Here is an 8667-nt window from a genome sequence, read left to right as displayed (position 1 = left end):
AACATGTGCAGCAGGAATCAAAGCCCACACTGATCACACTGAACCAAGAACTGTAAAACGATTGAAATACCAGTAAAGTGTAGAAATATGTCATCTATTCATGTCACGTACAGCGCTTTACTCTGGCAACAGGTGAAAAGCATTATGTCATTCCTCCTGCTGTAGTTGTACATTTTTTAACAGAAACAAATGTTTTAACTGCAAAATAAACATGTTAAAATATTATCAACAAACATTAAGATGTAGCCCATGAACTATCTTGTCTTATTTCATCAAATGTTAATTTTCCGAGGTCATTGGATTATTAAAATAGATATTTATCCAGTTAAATACAAAAGTATATGCATTGGCATTTTCATGTATTTCATGTATGATTCTCCCTCACTCATGTTGACTTGATTGTGTGTGTGTGTGTGTGTGTGTTGTGATGAAGATTCTCTGCAGTGTTTGTGTTGTTTTACAGCAGCAGCAGCAGCGTCTGTGCTCCAGTGCAGCTCTGACTCTGAAAGCAGCTTAACCTGGTCATCTGTCCACGTTCTCCTCATGTCAGCTGGGACTGACTCCTGCTCCTCCTCCTCCTCCTCCTCCTCCCATGACCCTCAGAGAATGAACTGTGACGACAACGACGACGATGATGATGGTGGGCGGACATTTTGTGACATCCCATGGAACACCTGAGCGACGCTGCTGTTATTCACAGTGGCATCTTTACAGTTAGTGGGAACAGTAACTGGTTAAAGAGTCTAATCCTGGGCTTACAGTGGGTTATAAAAAGCACTGAGGTTGTTTTGGTTTATCGTGTGTGTGTGTGTGTGTGTGTGACCTAGTGGCAAAATCCAGCAGCAGCAGATTGATGCTGAAACAGATCCAGATTTGTTGTCAGTATCTTTGCAAACTGCGTTGTACAGTTATTTTTAGTGAGATCTGGGATTTACGGCACATAAATAACATGTTTCAGTTAAACGGTGGAGACAGGGAAGTCGTACATTTGGAGGAATGAGGTGTTTGGGTGGAGTTTTTTCCGCTTTGTGTGTGTGTGTGTGTTCTGCTGTGATGCGTTCATTGACGCTCGTAAAATCCGCTCACTCACAGAATTTGCGCATCCGTACACATTGCCTTGTCTCGAACATTAGTAGGGACAATCTGGCTTTCTCCAAATATTGATGGGGACATGTCACAAACCTACACCCTTGTTTTTTGGTTATATTTAAAGAAGTACAGCTCCCATTGGCTCCCACTGTATTCCAAACACAGGTTTTAACATGCTCTGTGAGGTCAGTGATCAATGAATATTGATTTACAGTAGAAGTCCTTTCAGAAGCGTGCCGTCTCATCTCGCCCCTGTGGTGGCGCGACCTCTGACCTCAGGACGCGATGAGGAAAAGCTGATTAGCAGTTAGGATTTTGCAGCAGCTCAGATCTGAGATCTATTCCCAGCCTCGCTGCACAGATTAGACGCTCGACGTCTCCTGCTCCGTGCGGCGATGACGACGGTCCACAAAGAGCTCGGCTTTCACTCGATCACATGACTCTTTTCTGGCAGTCGACCACAGACGCTAGTGTGACTTTAATGGAGGATGAGAAAATAATGTCGACTCCAGTGAAACATTATAATCACTCAGCTCAAAGTGAAGTGAGGAAAAGGACGTTTTCTGAAGGACATTTATTTGATTTTATTTAAATTAAATTTTTTTTTGGTGTTTAACTCTTTATTTTCAGCGTGCATCACTTTACCTTTATTCACATAAGCTAAAAAAAAACACTCTTAAAGAGATGGTTCATATTTTTGGAAAAAAACAACATTATTTTAGCCACTTAATAATAAAAGTAAATTACCCAACCAATGAAATCTACACCAGCTTAAGTCTACAATATCTGGAGAGTATGTTCACATCTTTATCTCACTGTTAAACAAGTTTTTAATCACTTGTTCTATCTGCACCAAAGCCCATAGAGGAAACCAGCGATTTTAACATCACAGCACACAGGAGTTGTTGATCCACTGCTGCCTCCATTCGGCATTTAAAAATCTTTGTTTAGATTTAACTCAGTGACACAAAGTGACCACACGAGGCAGCAGTAGACCAGCAGCTCCTGTGTCACCGCGAGCATAAATAACTGATTTTCTCTTTGGGGTTTGGAGTGGGAGTGGTTTATAAACTTCAGAAAAAGTCTTGTCTAACAGTGAGATAAAGACTTGAATAGATTAGGATGATATTACAGACTTAAGCAGACATTGATTTAATTAAGTGAGACTTCTGTGTCAGAAGACATGTGGACGGAGACGTGGATCTCGAAACCCTCGGTCTGTGACTGTGAACCGTTTCCCTTTAACCCTTTAATCCCGGTGCGACTAAAACTGAACGAGAGGCGGAGGAGAAAAGTGGAGATGATGAGATTAGAGGCTGAAAAGAGACTCGCGGAGTCAAAGCTGCTGCTCGTTGCTCTGGATATAAACCTCTGACACGTTGGTCTCTCTGTCGCTGTTGTTCTACTGGTTATATAATCATATTTATTTATTTGTTGAGTGTTTTGCAGGAACATTTTCTCAATCCATACTTGTGACGGACCAGTGTGTAGCATTTAGTGACACCTAGAGGTGACGTTGCACATTACACCCAACCGAAATACCGTCTTCAAATCTAAATGATGTCCTTTTTGGCGATAATCCACCAATGTAAACATGATTTTAAAGGTCCAGACATGCTCCTAAATGTTACATATCAGCTCTTTATTTAATAAAACAATATCTGTCTGAATAATTACTGTAAGAAAAGGCCATTTTTTATGCGTTGTTATCGCAGGTTAGCGCACGATTAAAGATGCCGCACATGGTCAAAAATATCGATAATATCGCGACACCGCAGTTGTGCAATAATCAGTCACACGAGGCTTCTGTTTATCTAAAAACATAGTGCTTTATCCTGCTTTTCAGCCCTGCTCCATGAAGAGCGCCACCAAGAGGACTGTCAAGGTCATGTTTTAGATGAAATATTGATATTTGGTGCCAGTGCAGTATTTATAGATTTTCTTCACTCGTAATGATAATTCAAAGTGACATGATGTGAATATTTAACACATGTGACCTTTCCTGAAAAAATGGTCACATGTGTTTGTATCAGGAAGTTTGTTTCCGTGCGTTTCCTCGCTGTTAACGATCAGTGAAAATAAGGCCGCTGATCCTGTGCAGAGGAGGAAAACAAAACCAAACCAAACCAGATCCGTGTTCTTAATCTTGTCTCTTTGTTTTGGACACAGCGGTGATAATGAAAATGTCTGTGACCCAGTTCCTCTGTCGGGGACAAATGTTTCCGTGCTGCGGTGAATTCAAAGCTCTGATCCTGTTACTATCAAATATTAATGCGCACAATTGATCAGTTTTGTGAGGGTGAAAGCTGATGCTGGTGTGTGTTACCACACACACACACACACACACTTATTTGTATTATATTTATTCATGTTTTATAATCAAACAACACATAAAAGATTGTATCTTCTTTCTTTCCTTTTGTGACTAAATCTATGTAAAAAAATGAGAAACCGACATGACACATCCTCATTTAAAGGGATATTTTGGGGCTTTTGAAGAGTTTTTGTATGAGGAAGTGACATATATGACACTTTTCCACAGACTCCTCTGTTAAATATTGACATTTTAGACATTTGCTTTGCTAAATGTTGGAGATTAACAAATGTTTTCTGTGATTTTTGAGTCTTTTTAACTCATCTACAGTTTAGCATTGTTTGCATCCTTGAAAGTTTGTGAAAAAAATCAACTTAACTTCTTTCGTGCACAAAATTCAAGCAGATGGGTCATGGAACCCATCTCTTTTTAGGGATATTTGCAATAACTTTCAAGGGCCTTGAATTTTTTTCTAAAATTCACAAACTTTCAAGGATTTCACGTAAGCTTCGGGTCATCAGTGGGTCGTCAAAATCGTAGACGTTTGTAAATTTACAAAAAAAGGTCCAAGCCCTTGAAAGTAGCTCCCCAAGGGTCCTTGAAATCCTTGAAAGTTTGGGGATCTTGGGGGAAAACAATAAATAGACATGGGTCATTGAAAGTGCACACGTGTCCTTCAAATTCTTGAAAATCAATTCAAAAATCAACTTTCTTTACTTTTCTATCCATGTTCATAAATGTTTGGGCTTTTATTTCACTGATAGATGACGTTTTCTAAATGGAAACTAAACTTTTTGTTGTTTTCTGAAACACTTTCCGAGCTGTTGATCCACTGCTGCCTCCATCACTAAATTCAAATGTGTTATTTTGTGACTTTGGTGTTTGAAATGATTTGTTGAGATTAACGTCAGTGACACAAACTGACCACACGAGGCAGCAGTAGACCAGCAGCTCCTCTGTCCACGTGAGGCAAAATCGCTTGTTTTCTTAATGGACTTTGGTGCACGTTTTACAAACTTGGCGAGATAATGCGATGAACACATTTGTCGACTCACGTTAGTTGAGTCTTTTCGAGAGAAGCTGTTTCCCAGCGTCAGCACCTCCTACGGCCACACTTCAAAAAAAACCAAACTACCCCTTTAACCAGCGTTGTCCCTGGAAATAGTCGCCAAGAATGAAAAAGCACCACTTCCTTGTTCATCGGATAAATTTCCATCTCCTCAGTCTTTTCATGTCGGAATCTTTTTATTTACTTCCAGTTTGTGTTTCCTGGAACATTTAACAACACGGCCTTGTTTTTCCCAGGACCATAAAGGTTCCCAGTGAACCCGCAGCTGAGTGTCCAGAGCTGTGGACTCCTGCCAATGAGACGACGGACACAGCGTCCCTGCTCTCTCTCCCTCTCTGTCTCTGTCTCTGCACAGAAATGCTGATTGACCTCCCATTGTTGTCCTACTCTGAGTGCGACCCCACACCTCGCCGTGTTTGAAAACATTTGGCCGCGTTCCAAACCACGTCGTCAGAGACGAGAGTGGAGATGTGTTTTAATGAGGCCGGTTCCCAGGGTGAGGATCCTTTAAAAGTCCTGTTTTTATTAAACAGGACTTTTGTTTTTGTTACTTCATCTATTTCTCTTCGATATTTTCAAATGCAACTTTTTTTTAAGTAGATTTTGGAATTATAAGTGGATTTGGAACTATAAGTAGAATTTTTGCTGCTGTCTCCTTCACCATGCAGCTCCAAGCTCGTTTCCTGGATGCAGTGTGGACAAGTAATGCTGCGTTTAGATTATTATAGTTAAATATGATTATTAATTGCTGACACACTTGGAGGTAAAAGATGTATTTTTTTTCTTTCTCTAAATCACACAGGAATATAAAAATAAAAACCAGCCTCAGTGAAGTGGAGATGATATCACACACACACGTCGTCTCTCGTCGAGAAATATGGAAGTGTCCACACCTGCACTCAGAGGTGAGTCTTTGTCCTGTCACTGACAGAAACAATCTGTTGATGATTTTCCTGATTCATTGAGAAGTTGTTTCCTCCATAAAATGTCAGAAAATGTTGATCTGTGTTTGTCAAACCTGGAAATGATGATGTTCTCAAATGTCTTGTTTTGTCCACAAACTAAAACTCATCAGTGTTGATGATTTATTTGTTTCATGGAGCAAAGAAACCAGAAAATATTCACAGTACAGTAGTGTGTGTGTGTGTGTGTGTGTGTGTGCATGCATGTAGGAGCAGGACACAAAGTGCTGCAGTCGTCACTATCTAATCTGAACAAAAGGTAAATGAGAACATGTAAGAGCAGACAGTTATCTCTGATTCTTCATCAGCAGTGCAGGTAATAATCGGGCTCCTGCAGAGCGTGACTGTGGAGTCAAAGACTCGAGAAGGTCATTAGAACCTGACGTCACGCTCTGAAGAAAGAAGAAGAGAAGAAAGTGGGACTTTTCTTTCTTTTCAGTGTTTGGTGGTTTATCGTATGACTTTTTTTAAAGCTGTAACCACATGGCAGTCTGTTGACTTCACAATTTAGTATGGGCTCAGCTCACTTGGAACCTCGTCAGAGCAGGTACTAAAAAAACCACCAGGTACCAGGTATTATCACTGATGGGAAAGCGAAAAAACACAAATACAGTCAACCTGATCCAACCGGAACCATGCTAGAAGCTGTATAATGGAAAATTCCTTATTTAGGTTTCTTTGCAGTGTCGTCAGTTGTTACCAAAGCTGGAATCGAAACATTTGCTATCAGTGTAGAATTGTTATGCATGAGAAAAGTTCGATTGAAGAAGGTTGTGCAAGATAAATCGGGCTAGCCATTGTTAGACAGTCAATAAAAACGCTCTACATGGTCATTTGCTCACACAAACGGCGCAGAAACATGTTTACCTTTTGAAATATTGGTTCCTTAATTGACCTCGGAAATTCTGACTACACGCTGAAAGCTTGATAAGTAGAGGACCAAGAACGGAGCCCTGTGGGACACCGTCAGATTTATACGACATGTTACAGATGAGAAAGGTCCTTAATTCAACTGAAGGTGGTTTTGTAAAGATAGATAGCATATATTTCTGATTTCTGACGGAATGTTAATTCTGCGTTACCTACTGTATCCGTAAAACAACTGTTTTAGAAGTTGGAGAGTTCCAACTACACACCGAAAGCGTAAATAGTAGAGGTCCAAGAATGGAGCCCTGTTGGACACCGTCAGATTTATTTGAACTCATACTATCAAGTGAAATAACAGTAATAAAGACAATTAAATACAATGCAATAAAAATGTTTATTTGAAATGTAGAAAATATTTAAATATGTTTACATGTGTATTTAACAAACCTGTAACTGGTTGAATTACTTCCTCTCGGTCAAAGTCCAACAGCGGCAGCAGCAGTGTATCGTTTAAATGATTGTTACAGGCTCTCTGATTGGCCGCAGGTGATGTCACCCTTGTAAATGTGACATCAACATCAAATTCACGAGGAGGCGAGGACTCTGCGACCTACATGTTAGCTCCGTGCCGCTCTAATCTGCTGGATTGTACATACTGACAGTCCAACCTTGTGATAAGGAAACAGGACGATGGCGTAGATTTAAAGGAGAACACACTCACACCGAGAGTCAACACTCAACTCATGGAAACACTCATACAGCTTTAAAACTGAAAATGAACAAATCTTAAAGGTGCAAACGTGCCTTTAAAAACATTTTGTCAAACTCTCCTACTGCATTCGATTGTTAAATTAGACAATGTTTTACTGTGCAAGTTTAAAAGTTTAATTTCCCCCGAGCCAGATTATATACATAATCTCTCTGGTGTATATTTCTTGGCCTCCTACCACTTCCAGTGTTTCTGGAAAATTCCCCCAAATCAACAAATCGACATCCAAAGATTTCAAGACAAAAGGACGTGTGCACAGGCGTGTACGTCTAACAAAACAACAAAGAGTGAATATGATCTACACCATCTGAATTGACGTCTCACTCGGTTCATCTAAAAGACGCTTTTGTACTCATGGAAACCGTCTCAGAGCAACCGAGGGTTCAATCCGGATCCACGTTGACTCATATGAGTCACTGTGTCACGGGGGACGAGACGCAGAGACAGAACATCTGACTAACAAAAGAAAACTGTGTCTCTGCAACTTTGACAGGACAAAAACTTCCAAATTTAAACTTTCCTGTCAGTAGGAATCTTGACAGATTTTACCTTTCTTCCATATTTTCTTGGAATATTTCCCTTTAATAAATATTGTTAGTTTACAAAGGCTTTAACTGCTAAGCTCCTTATACTGGTCTCTACTCAGGAATCTGAACCTTACTCATGCCTGAGCACACTTGAGACACAAACTGAACAGTGTCAACAGAGGAAGCTAGGTCATTAAAAAGTAATGAAATGTAAATAAATTCAAAGAACTTGATAAGGAAAAATAAATTAAAAGGAATAAATTGTTGTTAATGAAAAGTCTAGCCCTGCTAGCTAGTTCTGACTGTGATACTTTGAGATAAATGCTATGGTTAGCATGCTGACATTGCTTTGTTAGTCATTTCAATTAACAGTGACGCTGATTTCCTATGTTAGCATAATAACTCTGCTAATTTATTTTAAATGAATTCCTGTTGGTAAATATTGATGTGGCTTTTTCTGTGTTAGCATGCTAATACTGCTTTGTTGCTAATTTATTTTAAATGAATTCCTGTTGGTGAATAGAGTTGAAGCTTTTCTGTGTTAGCATGCTAACACTGCTTTGTTGCTAAATGGCTGCTTTTGGCTAGACACCTTTGGCATGCTAACATGCTCTCAGTGATATGTTGCTAAACTCTTTTGTATTAGTACAAATATGTGTTAGTATTAGTGAAAACACGTGCGTGTCCTTTATTTAAAATGGTACGATCCATGTTTGCATTTGAGGTGTGTCACATTCCCGTTGGTGTCACAAGGTGCAGCACGTGTGTTTGACCTCGGCGCGGCGAACGTGCGGCGCTGCAGGACGAGACAGACTGGACTTTACACTGCACCAGGAAACACACACACACACACACACACACACACGTTTGAATTGTTACTGCTACTGCTATCTTCATAGCACGAGGGAGCGCAGGAAGTCCAAGCCAGAAATATACAAAGCCTCCAAAAATGATTTGATGTCCTGCAGACACAGAGCAGTTCATGCACCTGAACCTTTTCCATGTTTATTAAAGCACCAGTGTGTAAGACTCTGTGGCACTGCAACTCACTTTTATTATTTTTATATCAA

At 40.0% G+C, this 8667-nt stretch overlaps 1 long non-coding RNA gene across 1 annotated transcript; it reads left to right on the top strand.

Annotated features, from left to right (window-relative positions):
• Positions 1-437: 437 nt before the first annotated feature.
• LOC122782652 lies at positions 438-5305 on the top strand. The gene is made up of 3 exons (XR_006361942.1): positions 438-640; positions 4709-4968; positions 5275-5305. It is a non-coding gene; the product is annotated as an uncharacterized LOC122782652 (long non-coding RNA).
• The last annotated feature ends 3362 nt before the right edge of the window (positions 5306-8667 follow it).

This window comes from Solea senegalensis, linkage group LG16 (assembly GCF_019176455.1).
Source record: "Solea senegalensis isolate Sse05_10M linkage group LG16, IFAPA_SoseM_1, whole genome shotgun sequence".
NCBI lineage: Eukaryota > Metazoa > Chordata > Actinopteri > Pleuronectiformes > Soleidae > Solea > Solea senegalensis.
Note: the sequence above shows the minus strand (reverse complement) of the source record. Positions and strands in the feature narration are given on the sequence as shown.